Source organism: Dromiciops gliroides, chromosome 1, assembly GCF_019393635.1.
Source record: "Dromiciops gliroides isolate mDroGli1 chromosome 1, mDroGli1.pri, whole genome shotgun sequence".
NCBI lineage: Eukaryota > Metazoa > Chordata > Mammalia > Microbiotheria > Microbiotheriidae > Dromiciops > Dromiciops gliroides.
This window is the reverse complement of record NC_057861.1, coordinates 70451497-70468907: the sequence shown is the minus strand read 5'-3', so window position 1 is coordinate 70468907 and position 17411 is coordinate 70451497. Positions and strand designations below refer to the sequence as shown.

The following is a 17411-nucleotide window of genomic DNA, read 5'->3' as shown; positions in this document are numbered from 1 at the left end:
AGGGGAAGGGGTGGAAAAGAGTACCAAATGCTGCAGGGAAGTCCAGGAGGATGAGGACGTGGGAGATGCCCTTGGATTAAAGTGTCAAAGGGAGTGTTGGTAACCTTGGAGAAAGCAGCTCAGGAGAGTGGTGGAAATGGAAACCAGATTGCAAGGGAAGTGAGTGGGATGGTCGTGGAGACAGGCAGAATAGGCAATTGCTCTTGGGAGTTTGGCAGTGAATGGGAGCAGATACAGAGTAAAAGACAGGATGACTATCAGGGTCAAGTGAAAGTTTCCTAAGGATGAGGATAGACCTGAGCATGACTGTAGGCAGTGAGGAAACAGCCAATAGACAGAAGAGATTGAAGATGAAGAAGAGGGAATAATTGCCAGAGGAAATAGGAGGGGATGGAGGGCCCAGGCAGAGGGATTAATTTGATGAGGAAAAGGTCCACAGGAGGAAAAAATGGATGAAGAGGAAGGGGGCACTCAAGAGAGATGGCTTCAATTTTTTTCAGTAGAAATTGAGGGCATTTACTGAGAGGGAAAGGAGAGGCACTGGGAGACAGAGGGAAAGTTTGGAACGGCTCATGAGGGAAGGATATAAGAGTTTTGCCATGCTACAGCAAAGATCAGGTGGAGATTAGATGACCTTGGGTGGCACCCCATTAATAGGGTGAGAGATAGATGATCTCCAAACATGGAATTTGCATTTGGTCCAGTCAGAAGCACATGAGTAGGGGCAGTGATTCAGGCCTGAGAATTAATGTGAAGTGAATGGTGACAGAATGAGTGGTCAAGGGAGGAAACAAGATGTGGCCAAGATTAGTTTAGACATGATTAGATATGTAGGTAAAGAGAGCGAGCAGTAGAGGTGGCTAGGTGGCGCAGTGGATAGAGCACTGGCCCTGGATTCAGGAGTACCTGAGTTCAAATCCGACCTCAGACACTTGACACTTACTAGCTGTGTGACCCTGGGCAAGTCACTTAACCCCAATTGCCTCACTAAAAAAAAGAGAGAGAGAGAGAGAGAGAGAGAGCAGTAAAGAATAATACTGCAGTTAAGAACCCGAATGGTTGGAGAGGTGACGCCCTTGACAGTAATAAGGAACTTCAAAAGAGGGGTGAATTTTTTTTGGAGGGGGGAATAACTAATTCTGGTTTGGACATTTTATACTTGAGATACCTAAAGCAAAGGTTCTTAAACTGTGGGTCACGGCCCCTTATGGGGTCACGTAACTGAATATGGGGGTCGCAAAAAATTTGGCAGTAAATATTTGATTTGTATACCTATTTATATACCTATATAATGAGGGGTCATGAGTGGAAAAAGTTTAAGAAGCCCTGGCCTATAGGACTTATAGTTCAAAATGTCCTGTAGACAATTGGTGATACAGGACTGCACCGAAAAGCTAGGACTGGATATAGAGACCTGGAAGGCATTTGCATAGAGATAATTGAACCCAGGGGAGCAGCTAGGTGGCACAGTGGATAGAGCCCTGGACCTAGAGTCAGGAAAACCTGAGTTCAAATCTAACCTCAGACACTTACTGTGTGACCCTGGGCAAGTCACTTAACCCGACCTCACAGGGTTGTTGTGAGGATCAAAGGAGATATTTATAAAACTGATTGGTGCACATAGTAGGTATTTAATAAATGCTTGTCCCCTCCCCTCCTGTCCCTGATGAGATCATCAGGTGAGAGAGTGTAGAGAAAACAAATGGAAGAGGGTTCAGGTCAGAACTTTGAGTTATATGCACAATACTCTCACCAACTGAAAGGTGATCTCATCTCTTTACAAAGTGTTCCAATTCCAATGACCACCAATACTAATGGTTTTATTTGTAAATTGGCTTTCTTCTGCTAGATCAAGTCCTCTTTGGCATCTGCCTAAACTATAGCTCAGGAGGCTTTGCAACATTTAGGAATTTGAAGCCTTTGGGAAATGAAAGTGAAGTTGCTGCCCTCCTGTTGGAGGAGTCTCCTTTGATCCACTGGGTGCAGCAGGAGCTGCAACATGCCCTCCCTTCTGTTTTCAGTTGCCAGACTAGTTTAATGATTATGAGATGGTCAGTTTCTCCCTGTGATCTATGGTGCTGAGTTCTCTAAGGTCATTAGCCCCAAATGAAGAAAACCTGTCTCAATGCAAATCAGAAATGAAAAACTCACCTGCTATGTGCAAGGCTGGGGTTAAGCATTTCCATTAGGCCAGCACCAAGAAATATATTGTATGTATAGGAGAGGCAGCCTGGTTTAGTAGTGGGTAGACTGCAGGATATGGAATCAAGAACATCTGGTCTTGTTCCTGCCTCTGACACCTACTAGTTGTGTGTTCCTGAGCAAGTCATCTAATCTCTCTGAGCTTTACTTTTCTCTGGATCACTTTTCTCATCTGCAAAATGGGGGTTATAACAGCACTTGCATACCAGGACTGTTGTGAAAATAAAAATGAGATATTATTTGTAAAGTACTTTGGAAACCATAAAGTGCTATATAAATGCTAGTTATTATCGATGCAATAGTGCTTCCTTCACAGGGTCCTTATGAGGCTTAAACGTGTTCACATATGTAAAGGACTTTACAGATTTGGAAATGTGGTATAAATAAGCTATTTTGTATATACATGTGTATATATACACATATATATATGAATTCCCATCTGTCATATGCACCCACTGATGTTTGTCATTTTCAAAAATCTGAATAAGTAAAGGTATAATATATATAATATATATTATAATAATATATAAAATAAAGGTATAAAGGGAACTCCTTATTTGAGATACCTTTCTCATGATGTATAATAAACTTACTGTAAAATTATTTATAATTGAACAAATAAATTGCATTAAACATCTTTAACAACTTGTCTGTCACTCGCTCTGAAACGCCTTTAGTTTTTTCTATTTAGGGTATATGCACGATATTCTCACTAACTGGTAGGTGATGTAATCCCTACTCAAAGTCTTCTCATTCCAAGTCCACCAGTACTGGTGGTTTTATAAGTTAGCTTTTTTCTACTGGATTGAATCCCCTTTGGTGGCCTGCTAAGTTATAGCTTACAAAGTCAGGAAGACTCATCTTTGTGAGTTCAAATCTAGCCTCAAACACTTAGTAGCTATATGACCCTGAACAAATCACTTAACCCTGTTTGCTTCAATTTCCTCATTTATAAAATGAGCTGGAGAAGGGAATGGCAAACCACTCCAGTATCTTTGCCAAGAAAGCCCCAAATGGAGTCAAAGAGAATCAGACATGACTGAACAACATCAAGAAGCTATAATAGTTCAAGAGGCTTTTCAACATTCAGGTATGTTGAAATGTGTTTTCAACATATATTCCTCTATATTTCCCTTTTATATATTCATAGCTAGTATATTGGCAATTCTAATTCTTCATTTCAAAAAACTTCATAAAGATCTTACCAGATTTCTTGATAGTTTCCATACTTAATCATGTTATGTAGTATTCCATTGCATAGTATAGGTAGTCCAACAGATAAAGCTCTGGACCTGAAGTCAGGAATACCTTAATCCAAATCCAGCCTCAAGCAATATTACTAGCTGTGTGGCCCTGGACAAGTCATTTAACCTCTACTGCCAGTTCCTCATTTGTAAAATGAGAATGATAGGAACACCTACCTTCCCAGCTTGGTATGAGGATAAAATCAGATAATATTTGGAAAGCACTTTGCAAATCTTCAAGTACTATAGAAATACTTATAAATATTCTTATTATATCAAACCCAGTTCAGCCACTCTCTAGTCATGGAACTTTTAGGCCTTTTCTAGTTTTTTTGCAATTACTAAGAATATTGCTATAAATATCAAACAGAGAGCTGTCCTCTTTTTCTCCTTTTATATAAAAAGGAACAATGGCCAAGTGTTTATCTGCCCTTCACATATGAGATGAATATCTTCTATCATCCATATTTTTAGAATTCCTTTACATTTTTGCCTACGATCCAACCAGAATGTATTGTATATCATCTGAGACATGCATCTAAATTTATTTTCTGCCATATTGCTAACCAGTTTTTCCAGCCAAATTTACTAAATAATGAATCCCTGCCCCAGTTTTTAATTTTGTAGATTTCATTAAACATTAACCTGTTGTATTTATTTTGGTTTCATGCCTTTAATCTTTGATCCATTCCATTGATCCATTTTTAATTTTTCCCCAGTGCCAGGTAGATGCAAAGCTGATTTGTAATCTATTTTAAAGTCTAGAAGTGAAAACCCACCTAGATCAAATTCTCTTTTTCATTGTGGACTTTGAAATTCTTGCCTGCTTTCCCAAAGTGCACTTTGAATGCTTTCTGAATGATGTTTAAAAAAAAAAACCAACAGACTTCCTTGTTCCTCCATTTTGGAACCTCAGAGGCCTCCTGGATACAGGACTTCTAGAACAACAAAATGTCTAGAAGACTGTGGTCCTAGGCCATTTTTACTGGCTACAAGCAAGGCCTGCGAAACCAGAGGGAGCATACAGATCTTTTGAAAATTGAAAGAGTCTATGCTCGGGATGAAACTGAATTCTATTTGGGCAAGAGGCATGCTTATGTATACAAGGTAAAAAACAACACAGTGACTCCTGGTGGGAAACCCAACAGAACAAAAGTGATCTGGGGGAAAGTTACTCGGGCCCATGGTAACAGTGGAGTGGTTCGGGCCAAGTTCAGAAGCAATCTTCCTGCCAAGGCCATTGGACACAGGATCAGATTGATGCTGTATCCCTCAAGGATCTAGAATATGAAAACTGATTAAATAAAATTACATATTTTTTGAAAAAAAAAAAAAAACCACCAACAAGAACACCTAGGACTGATTCTTTCACACCTCCCTTCTAGCCTCTCCAGGCCTAAGAGCACCTTCTGGGAAATCTAACTGTGAGCCACCATATTTTGTAAAATACTTCTTGTACTTTGAGCTTCTCTTACTGGGAACAGCTTATAGAATTTGGAGAATAAGTTTGTTGCCTTTACTATAACTGACTCCATTTTGCATTAGGCCAACATTTTGTGGTGAAGTTTTCTGATATTTGTTTTTCATAACTTGTCTTTCAATATAAGATAAACATGTGTGTGGTAGAGGATTGTAAACAACATGTTTGTGTTCATGAACAACTGATAAACCTACGGAACCCCTAGAGAGGACAAATAAGTCTTTTTTTCTTTTGGAGTAGATCTTTGGGATATAAATCTAGCAGTGATATTGCTGGATCAAAGGGTATAGCTCCTTGGGCATAGTTCCAAATTGCTCTCCAGAATGCTTGGATCTTTTCACAACTCCACCAACAGTGGATTAGTGTCCTAGCTTTCCCACATCTCCTCCAACATGCAATATATTTCCTTTTTTTGTTATATTTGCCAGTCTGATAGGTGTTAGGTGATACCTCAGAGTTGTTTTAATTTGCATTTCTCTGATCAATAGTGATCTAGAGCATTTTTTCACATGATTATAGATAGCTTTGATTTTTTGTCTGAAAACTGGAACAGGCAGTTTTCAAAGGAAGAAATCTGAGATATCAACAATCATATGAAAAAATGCTCTAAATCACTGATGATTAGGAAAATGCAAATTAATGCAAATTTGAGGTTCCATCTCATACCCAGGACCAGCAAAGATGGCAAATGAGGAAAAAGACAAATGTTGGAGGGGCTGTGGGAAAACAGGTATACTAGTACACTTTTGGTAAAACTGAAAATTGGTCCAATCATTCTGGAAAACTATTTGGAACACAAAGTTATCAAACTGTGCATAACCTTTGAGCTAGCTGTACCACCACAAGATCTATACCACAAGGAAATCAAAGAAAGAGAAAAAGGAGGGGAAAAGATATACAAAAATATTTGTAGCAACTTTTATCATGATAGCCAAAAATTGGAAACCAAGGGAGTGTCCTCTTATTGGAGAATAGTTAAACAAATTGTAGTACATTCATGTTATGAAATATGATTTTTCCATAAGAAAGTGTCAAATGGATCATTTTGGAGGAAAGTAAGAAGACCCTAAGAGATGCAAAGTGAAATAAGCAGAATCAGAACAATCAATACAATAATATAAATAAAAACACCTTTGAAAGACTTTAGAACTCTGATCAACACAATGAAAAGAGCATTAGTTCAAAAGAATAAAGATGAAACACACCATTAACCCTCTAATAGAGAGGTAATCAACTCAAAATACAAGAAGAAATGTATGCGTTCATAAGTGACTAATGTGAGAATTTATTTTGCTGGACTAGCCAGCTATCTGTTGAGGGCTGTATTTTTTTTTAATTTACCAAGTGGGTAAGGAGGAATAGGGGAAGCCAGAAATTAATTTTTTAAAAAGGGGCTTTAGGGGCAGCTAGGTAGTGCAGTGCATAGCTCACTAGCCCTGGAGTCAGGAGGACCTGAGTTCAAATTTGACCTCAAAAACTTACTAGCTGTGAGACCCTGTGCAAATCCTTTAACCCCGATTGCCTCAGAAAGAAAGAAAGAAAGAAAGAAAGAAAGAAAGAAAGAAAGAAAGAAAGAAAGAAAGAAAGAAAGAAAGAAAGAAAGAAAGAAAAAGAAAAAAGATGTCTTGATTGTACATATGTAACCTATGTCAAATTGCATACCATCTCAGGGAGGAGAGAAGCAAGAGCGAAGGAGGAAGGTGAGGGAGAGAATTTGGAACTAATTTTTTTTAATGAATGTTTAAAATTGTTTTTACACGTAATTGGGAAAAAATATTTTAAAAATTAAAATTTTTTAAAAGATGATCACTGGGGCGGCTAGGTGGCGCAGTGGATACACTTGACACTTACTAGCTGTGTGACCCTGGGCAAGTCACTTAATCCCCATTGCCCCGCCAAAAAAAAAAAAAAAAGATGACCACCAATTGGAAAAAAAAAATTTTAAAGAAAAGACAGAATGAGGAGATGGGTATTGTACAAAGAACTGTAGGCTGGAGGGAACTAGCAACTGCAGGGACAGGCTTCTAGTAGGACATTGACTTGAGGGCATTACGAATTGGAGGAAGCCTGGGATTTCCATGAGGTAAGGGAATGGGGTGTATTTCAGGCCTAGGAAAAGGCCTGTGCAAAGGCATAAAGCACAGAGCCAGAAAGTGAAGTCAGAGGAGGGAGGATGGCCCAGGCAGGCAGGGAGGGAGGGGTGGAGCAGACGTATTTGATGCACAGATTTCCCTCCTCCTTTGTTGGGCTTTAAAAGCCAACTGCTTTTCTTCCACTCATGACCTGGCCCCTTCCTGACTTTCCTGTCTTATACTTTCTCCTCTCTCCCATCCAGTGACTTTAACCAGCCTGCAGTTCTTTGCACAATATCCATTTCCTGATTCTGTATCTTTTCTTTAAAAAAAAAAAATTGGGGGGCGGCTAGGTGGCGTAGTGGCTAGAGCACCGGCCCTGGATTCAGGAGGACCTGAGTTCAAATCCAGCCTCAGACACTTGACACTTACTAGCTGTGTGACCTTGGACAAGTCACTTAACCCCAATTGCCTCACCAAAAAAATTTAATTTTTCCAATCGTCAATCATCTTTTAAAAAATTTTTCATCTTTAAAATATATGTATATCATGTATATGTATATACATATATGTGTACATGTATATTGTATATATGTGTGTGTGATATGTGTGTGGGTAGCATTTCTACATTTAAGGTTTGCAAAGCATTTTACAAATATCTCATTTTATCCTCACAACAACTCTGGGAGGCAGGTGTTCTTATTATCCCCATTTTATAGATAAGGAAAGTCAGGCACAGAATCACTAAGACTTGCCCAGGGTCACACAGCTAATAATTGCTGAGGCAGGATTAGAGTTTAGATCTTTCTGGCTCCAAGTCCTGTGTTCTATTCACTGTCTCATCCACCTACAATATGAGAAAAGAGAGAGATTTTGCAAAGGAATGAATGTTAAGACCTGATAAACATAGCAACATCTCATTATCTGTAATTAAGCGATGTGCGTGCATCAACCTGAAGGGGGAACCAAGTCTGTTGCACACACATGTACAAACATTAAATAACCAAGTCCACAAATACATGCAGATATGCATTCCCATATACAAGACAGGTAAAGCCTATTGGAGGGGCAGCTGGGTGGCGTAGTAGATGAAGCACTGGCCCTGGATTCAGGAAGACCTGAGTTCAAATCTGACCTCAGACACTTGACACTTACTAGCTGTGTGGACTTGGGCAAGTCACTTAACCCTCATTGCCCCAAAAGAAAGAATGTATGTAGTCTAGGGAATTATATCTTTGGGGGCAGCGAGGTGGCACAGTGGATAAAGCACCAACCCTGGATTCAGGAGGATCTGAATTCAAATCCAGCCTCAGACACTTGACACTTACTAGCTGTGTGACCCTGGGCAAGTCACTTAACCCTCATTGCCCCGCCCCCCCCCCAAAAGCCTACTGGGCTTCTACAATGGGGGCAATGGATTGTGTTTAGGTCAGTACTAAACTAGGTCAGTCAGTCAGCAAGCATTTATCATGTGCCAAGCACTGTGCTGAGCTCTGGGAATACAACCTAAAATTGTCCTGTTGCAGCTTATACCCACCATTCCTCCCTCTGCCCCTGGGAGCCAAACAGAACAAGTGTGATCTCTTCACATTAATTCTTTCCATGCTTCTCTTTATTTGTCATAAGCATCATGTCTTGCAGCTCGGTTGGTAATATTCCATGACATTCAAGTGCCACAGTTTGTTCAGCCATTCTCCCTAGAGCAGCACTTTTTGTTGTAGGAAAAGAACTGGGGACATGCCCAGAGATTAGGGAACGGCTGAACAAATTGTGGTACTTGAATGTCATAGAATATCATTGGGCTGTAAGCAATGAGGCGGATGGGAGGGGAAAAGAGAGGCAGACAGCTACTGGAGAGCTAATCAGAGGGGGAGCCCAGACCCACCAGGGGCGCAGCCAGTCTGGAGCAGGCAGAGGAAGCAGGCAGTCAGTGATCCAGTGAGTTTGCCCCAATCAGCCCCACGGCTGCCCCACACGGAGATGAATTTACAACTACACACAGCTCTCCCCTTCACATAAATGCACATTGTGCAAATTTGACTTTATGAAAATTCTGAGAGAAACCCATATGCCCCAAAACCACCTGTATTCACTTGACTGCATGGTACTGTGATCTCTCTCTCTTTCTCCGCTCCTGCCTTTCCTCTGTCGTACCAGCCCAGGGCCTACCCCCACCAAAAAAAAATACAGTTATCCCTTCCACATCTCAGGGATTAGGAGTACGGCACCTCTCAATCTAGAAAATCCATGTGAAATTTTTTTGGTCTCCCTTTGCAGCAAAGAAGTCAGAATTATTGTGGTAGTAAAAGATAAAATATGCTGATATTATATAATATTCTCCACATATATTTTATGTATTTCTGAATTTCTAAGCTTTTTCTGTATCATCTGCTGGCCTTTCTGTTCCATCTGTGACTTTCCAAAACTCCCCCAAAATTCCCATTTACTTTCTCATGCCAACCCAATATATCAGCAAGTTGTGATGTGGAAGGGATAACTGTAAGACTAAACTAGACAAAACCCTTTTAAAAAGCCCTCCAAGTGAAAGCAGAAGAATGGGTGCCAAGAGAGATCATTACAACCACTGCCAGATGGGGTCTGGGCTTGAAACCTCCAGGGTTTCACACAAGTTAGCTCACCTGCTCACATGTCGGCTCAGCATGTCTGTCTCCCATGGGTCCACTCTGGGATACCAAGTGTCTGTCCCCCACCTCTGTGTGTGGCCAGTCTTCTTCTATCTCTGTTAATGTCCAGGCCCTACCCCCTACCTTCTTCCTCTCGATTTGGTCAGGTCCCCCAGTGACTGGCCCCAGCCCCACATGTTCTTCCTCCTGCTCTCCTTTACCTTTCCTGACCCCCATATGTCCCTGAACCCCATGTTTGCCTTCTCCCTTCAAGGGACAAGACCCCCTCCCTGCCTCCCTGCCTCCCTCTGCGGCCCACAATAATGGGCAAATTTGCATCAGGAAAAAAATCACTCTATGAAGAGGTCTGTGGAATGGTCCACTTATGTAAAGTGAGAACTGTCTGTACTTTTCTGGATTGTACTGATCAGTTGGTCAAGCTGCCAAGTATTTGGCCAGATGGGTGGAAATGATTGTTTTAAAGCAAATGCAAAACCATATGGGGAATGCATACAAACAGGGCCCTGGATGGACAGGAGTTCATCATTTCTTTTATTTTTTTAACCTTTTTTTTTTTTTGGCAGGGCAATAGGGGTTAAGTGACTTGCCCAGGGTCACACAGCTAGTAAGTGTTAAGTGTCTAAGGCTGAATTTGAACTCAGGTACTCCTGAATCCAGGGCTGGTGCTTTATCTACTGCGCCACCTAGCTGTCCCCGAGTTCATCATTTCTTAATCAAAAAATGTCTACTTCTGCCTGATGTGATGGTGTGGAGGTGTTGGAAAGGAGGGGTTGAAGTTCTGGACATAGATGCAAATGGAAAGTCCTGCAGGCCACAAAGATATCAGGAGAAATAAAAAGTAAGAAATCACAATAAGGGGGCAGCTAGGTGGCACACTGGATAGAGCACCAGCCCTGGAGTCAGGAATACCTGAGTTCAAATCCGACCTCAGACACATAACACATACTAGCTGTGTGACCCTGAGCAAGTCACTTAACTCCAATTGCCTCACTAAAACAAAAAAAAGAAAAAAAAAAGAAATCACAATAAGGACACAGTAGAGTAGCCATAGTCAGATGATATTGCCCATATCAGGCCACAACAATTAATGTTGAAACTCTGGTCGGGGGAACCACAGGCATTTATTGTTACAATTCAAGAGAGCCAAAGACTATACCATGGACTGCTAGTATGTTATGGGTGTGATGGTTACAAATATGAAAGACATAGTTTCTGGGTAATTTAATCATTTTATTAATATGCTGACAGGTTATTAGTAAAAGAATGGTCCATGGTTGTCTCTCTCAGACCAAAAACCCCTAATGGTGGTGGGGGTCACACCCTTGCCCTTGGCACACACATATGCCCTTTCTTTTTTTTTTAATTAATAAAGTATTTTTTTTCCGTTACATGTAAAGATAGTTCTCAACTTTTGTTTATACAAGCTTTACACTTTCAGATTTTTCTCCCTCCCTCCCCTCCCTCCACCCTCCTCTAGACAGCAGGTAATCTGATATAGGTTTTATATATATATATATATATATATATATATATATATATATATATATATATATATATATACACACATATATATATATATACACATATATATATATAATAACATTAAACATATTTCTGCATTAGTCATGTTATAAGAGAAAAATCAGAGCAATGACGAAAAACCTCAAAATAGAAAAACATCAGCACCAAAAACAAAAGAAATAGTATGGTTCATTCCGCATCTATACTCCACAGTTCTTTTTTTTTTTTCCTAGGATTTGGAGAGCCTCTTCTATCATGAGTCCCCTGGAACTCTTCTGTACCATTGCATTGGTGAGAAGAATATAATCCATCACAGTAGATCAACACTCAATGTTGATGATACTGTGTACAATGTTCTTCTGGTTCTGCTCATCTCACTCATCATCAGCCCACACAAGACCCTCCAGGTTTCTCTGAACTCCTCCTGCTCATCGCTTCTTACAGTACAATAGTATTCCATTGTATTCATATACCACAACTTGTCCAGCCATTCCCCAATTGATGGGCATCCCCTCAACTTCCAATTCCTTGCCACCACATAAAGAGCAGCTATAAATATTTTTGTACATGTGGGTCCCTTTCCCCTTTCCATGATTTCTTTGGGAAAAAGACCCAAAAGTGGTATTGCTGGGTCAAAGGGTATGCAAAGCTTTATTGCCCTTTGGGCATAATTCCAAATTGCTCTCCAGAATGGTTGGATCAGTTCACAGCTCCACCAACAATGCATTAGTGTTCCAATTTTTCCACAGCTTCTCCAACATTTATTATTTTCCATTTTTGTCATTTTAGCCAATCTGATAGGTGTCAGGTGGTACCTTAGAGTTGTTTTAATTTGCATCTCTCTAATCATTAGAGATTTAGAGCATTTTTTCAACACATATGCCCTTTCAAGGGGAGGTGTTCCTAAGGGATGCCTGATCACTTCTGAATGGTCAACTTAATTTGGAGGTAGGCTACATTAAAATGAAGGGCTGATAGCAGACCATCTCCCAACCTTGGGCTAACTACTTAATCTTCCCCCAGACCAAATTTTTATTGCCCTGTCAAGAATTTAGAAGGGTCATTCTTATTTCATCAAGATTCCTAGCAGTGGATAGAGCACCAGCCCCAGATTCAGGAGGACCTGAGTTCAAATCCGGCCTCAGACACTTGACACTAGCTGTGTGACCCTGGGCAAGTCACTTAACCCCCATTGCCCTGGGAGGGGGGGAAGATTCCCAGAGGTTTATAGCTGACCAGGACCAAGGAGAGTATCTCATCTTATAGGTTTATAACCCTGATCATGACTGAGGAGAGTTGATTTTATCTTATCAAGAAGGACTTTGGAACAGTGAAGTCAGGATTTAACCTCCAAGATATTGGTTACAAATAATCATTTCTCACATGGGTCTCTCATACTCTCTGAAGGATCACCTGGAATATGTGAAAAGTCCTGAAACAGATCTAGTGATCAGAATGAATATTTTGAGGTGGAAAAAAATCACCTCAGATTTCCCAATTGAATTTGGTTCATTTCTGGGGGAAAGGATGATACTTTCTAATAGTATAACAGCTAAATTCAGGAACTCTTGCACTGGTGACCAAAACTGCACCAGCCCTTTAGTTATTGAAATGTGCTCAGAGGCAGCTAGGTGGCACAGTGGATAAAGCAACAACCCTGGATTCAGGAGGACCTGAGTTCAAATCCAACCTCAGACACTTGACACTTACAAGCTGTGTGACCCTGGGCAAGTCAATTAACCCCAATTGCCTCACCAAAAAGAGAGAGAAAGACAGAGACAGAGAGAGAGAGAGAGAAATGTGCTCAGCCTAACAGACAGAGGGGAAGTGTTTGATGAGTTTATAGGGAAGCAACAAATTAAGGTCCCCTAGATTCTCCAGAAGATGGATTTGATACAATCATGCAAGTTAAAGTTTGTGGGTCATTAATTGGCTGGATGAATGTTTCAAAAAGATTTGGTTTTTTCCACCGATGCTTGGTTTCACTTTGTCAGAGACAGTAAACTTGGAATTCTTTTTTCAAATGAAGGACAATGAGGGGCAGCTAGGTGGCGCAGTGGATAAAGCACCGGCCCTGGATTCAGGACCTGAGTTCAAATCCGGCCTCAGACACTTGACACTTACTGGCTGTGTGACCCTGGGCAAGTCACTTAACCCCATTGCCCCATAAAAAAAAAAAAAAACAAATGAAGGACAATGTCACCTAGAAAACAATGTGTATACAATGAACCCTCCATATAATCATCCCTCTATTGCTCATCTTGTCCAGAAACTCATCAAAAATAACATCCAAACAATTTTTGCAGTTACAGAAGAGTCTCAAGCTGTTTACAAGGAACTGAAAAATTCAATCCCAAAGTCAGCAATAGGAACACTGACTGCCAATTCCAGCAACATAATTCAGTTGATCATTGATGCGTCCCATTCCCTATCTTCAGAAGTCATTTTAGAAAACAGCACGTTGCCAGAGGGAATAACAATAAATTACAAATCTTACTGCAAGAATGGAGTGGCTGGAACAGGAGAAAATGGAAGGAAGCTTTCTAATGTTTCCACCGGTGCTGAAATTCAGTGTGAGATTAGCATAGCTTCTAACAAATGTCCCAGTGAGGACAAAGACACCATCAAGATTAAGCCTCTGGGTCTCACTGAAGAAGTGTTAATTACTCTTCCGTTTATCTGTGAACATGGGTGCCAAATTGAATCCTTTCTGAATACAGACAGTTCTGCTTTAAGTAAGTGAACCATTCTGCAGACCTCTTTTGATATAATGAGAATTTGCCTGCAGATATAGAGAAGGGAGGGACTTGAAGGAGGAAGGGGGCTACAATGTGCCCATGGAGGAAAGGCCTGCCCATGATTTAAGGACATGTGGGGACCTGTGACATTGAAGTAAGAGTCAGAGGAGGAACATGCAGTGACTGGGACCAGCCATGAACGGGCCTGGCTGGAACCAAGAGGAAGGACATGGTGGGAGAGAAGCAGACATGTGGGGGCCAGACACAGACACAGAAAGGAAAGGTCAGGCAGCTGATAAGGGCCAGGGACAGATATGTAAGACTGCAGGGCCAGACAGTCAGGCAGGGAGGCAGAGTGGGGCAAAGGTCTCCTCTCTCTGAAGGTCTCAAGCCAAGCCTCATGAAGATCTCTCTCCCCGCCTACATTAATTCTCATATTTTCTCAAAATTCTCAAAAACTTGGACAGTTTTTTTTAAGTTTTCTTTTTCATGGGGGTGGGGAGGCCACGGAGTGCAAAAAGGAGGGGCAGGAACAGAGAAAGAAAGCACAGTATTATACAATAAAATTTTGGAATGCAGATTTCTTTCAGAATTCTTCACATAAAGTCAAATTTGTGTTAATGTGAAGCTACATAAAGCAAGAACTGTCAGTAGTGAGGATGGTGGAGACCACCAGGACAACGAGGGATTTGCTGGTAGGTAGGTATTGTGAATTTAGTGTAAATGAAGTAAACATGGAAGACATCAATGCTTCCTGAAGGAAAGGAAACAGTTCTGAAATAGGTGGCAAAATGGATACCGTACCTGTGGACATTACAAGTGTAAGAAGAGAGAGAATGAAAATGAAATTTATTCTGGCCCATTCTGTCAATGTGACAATTTCGACTGTGACTGAGCCAATGTATTTCTTTGCGGAGGAAATTGTGTACGCACGTGTGGAGTGTGTGACTGTAACCCGGGGTTCACTTGGAGTACTGATGATTGTTCTTTAGATACCTCTTCCTGTATGTTGTGGAAGGAGGGGGTGGTGGTCTGTAATGAGCAAAGAATCTGCAAATGTAGCTCTGTAAAAGCACAGCTCCCCAATACCAAGAGCCCACTTGTGAGACGTCAGACCTACTCTGAGGTCTGTGCTGAGCAAAAAGAATTGTATTCAGCGCAGTGTTTCATAAGAATGGGGGGGGTGGGAAGGCACATGTGCCCAGGTGTGTACAGACTTCAATATTACCCTGGTAAAAAATTGGCATGACTTGCCCCAGGCTAGCCAGTGTGTATCTCTAACCCACCGTAAGGAGAAAGATGTGGAAGACTGCTGGTTCTATTTCACATATTCATTCCAGTGGAACAATAAAGCCTTTTTCTATGTGGTTGAGACACCGGTGTGCCCGCTGGAAGCTACTGTTGATAATTCATGACAGAAAAGAATTTGCTAAATTTCAAAAGGAGAAAAGTAATGTGAATGGGCTTTCAGCAAAAATCCTGTTTACAGAGTGCAGTGAACCATTTGTCTGCAGGGGGTATTTTTTTATAGACCCAGTGAGATAGCCTTAGGACAAATTCATAGTTGTTTTGCCAACTCATTACATAGCAAATACCCCCCAGGATTGTTGAGAGGATCAAATGAGATAATAATTGTAAAGTGCTTAGCATGGGGCCTGGCACATAAGTACGTGCTATACAAATATGAATTATAGCTATTATCAGATGTTCCCTATGCAGATTTTGAAAATATACAGTAGGTATATATTTTTTTCCAAATAAAGTTATTATCAGTGACAGAGATAAACGATCTCACTAGATAAGGTCATGTTAGGCCTTTTTTCCCACCTTTTTTCCTCCTAAACTATTGAAATCTAGATCTTTGTGAAATATAAGATATTTATAAGAATAGTTGAAAGAGAAATGATTAAAATAGTCATCATGATGAGATCTACCCATCGAATATTACAATGGAATTTGAGCTTTGCAAAACTGTGAGGGCTTGTGTTGGAAGACACAATGAATCCAAAGAAATTGTTCATCCATTAACTTAGAATTATTGCTTTTAACCTTATCTCATTGAGATCTGCCTAGCACTACCTCTAATTACATAGCTAGAATTTAAGCAGGTTTAAGAATTAAAGGTGTGGGGGCAGCTAGGTGGTGCAGTGGATAAAGCACTGGCCCTGAATTCAGGAGGAACTGAGTTCAAATCCAGCCTCAGACACTTGACACTTTTACTAGCTGTGTGACCCTGGGCAAGTCACTTAACCCCCACTGCCCCAGGAAGGAGAATTAAAGGTGTCAAAACAGTTTTTAATTATTTATTAGTATTTTCCTATTGTTTGTAGAAGGGAACTTTAAGTGTGTGAATAAATTGAAAGTGACTTTTTGTTTTGACATTGAGTAGAGAGATCACCAAAAAGATAAGAACCTCACGCTTTGGAAAGGCTGAACCCTGGTCTTCCTTCATCTTGGCGAAGTGGGGAGTGGGAGAGGAGGAGGTCAGAGGCACTTCACAGTAAATCTCCCAAAGTAAAACTATAATAATCATAGGAGAAATGTCAGGAACATCAAGACAGTACCTTGTATATAGGAAGTGCTAAATAAATTCATATTGATATGCCCAAAGGGCTAAAAAGACGGTGCATACCCTTTGATCCAGCAATACCACTACTAGGTCTGTATCCCAAAGGAAAAGGAAAAGGACCTATTTGCACAAAAATATTTATAGCAGCTCTTTTGGGGGGCATTGGAAAGTGAGGGGATGCCCACCAATTCAGGAATGACTGAACAGGTTGTAGTATATGATTGTGAGGGAAGATTGTGCTAGAAGAAAAGATGAGGGGGATGGTTTCAGAAAAACCTGGAAAGATTTACATGAACTGATGCACAGTGAACAGAACCAGGAGAATGTTGTATGCAGTAACAGCAACATTATGTGATCATCAGTTATGACAGACTTAGCTCTTCTCAGCAATAAAATGATCCAAGACAATTCCAAAAGACTCATGATGAAAAGAATGCTATCCATCTCCAGAGAAAGAACTGATGCTTTTTTGGGGGTCTGTTTTCTGTCACAACACGACAGTTATGGAAATATTTTTGCATGACCGCACATGTATAACCTATATCAAATTGCTTACCATCTGAGGGACGGGAGAGTGGAGAAAGAGAATTTGGAACTCAAAATATTTTCAAATGAACGTTAAAAATTGCTTTTATGTGTAATTGGGGAGGGGGGTGGGATATTGCTCAAGAAAAAGAAAATGCTTGTTGACTGACTGTAGACTGAGCCTCTTCATGGGTCAGGTCAGGGTCATCTGTAAAAGATCCTTACCTTGTTGTATGCAACTAGGCTCTGAGGTCTGAGTCATGATTAAGACTTGCCCTACATGTTCCCCAGGCCAACAGCCAGAGCTTCCCTTTTCCTGGGAGGCCCATTAGGGAGATGATACCAAATCTTTGCCTCTTAAAGGACTCTGCTAAGCAACTGACTGCACTTGGAGTGTGCTGATAAATGTTTAACA

General features: G+C 40.7%; 2 pseudogenes; both read left to right on the top strand.

The window, feature by feature from the left end:
• Positions 1–4397: 4397 nt before the first annotated feature.
• On the top strand, positions 4398–4730 carry LOC122741497 (annotated as a pseudogene).
• A 3898-nt stretch (positions 4731–8628) lies between these two features.
• Positions 8629–15401, top strand: LOC122745532 (annotated as a pseudogene).
• The last annotated feature ends 2010 nt before the right edge of the window (positions 15402–17411 follow it).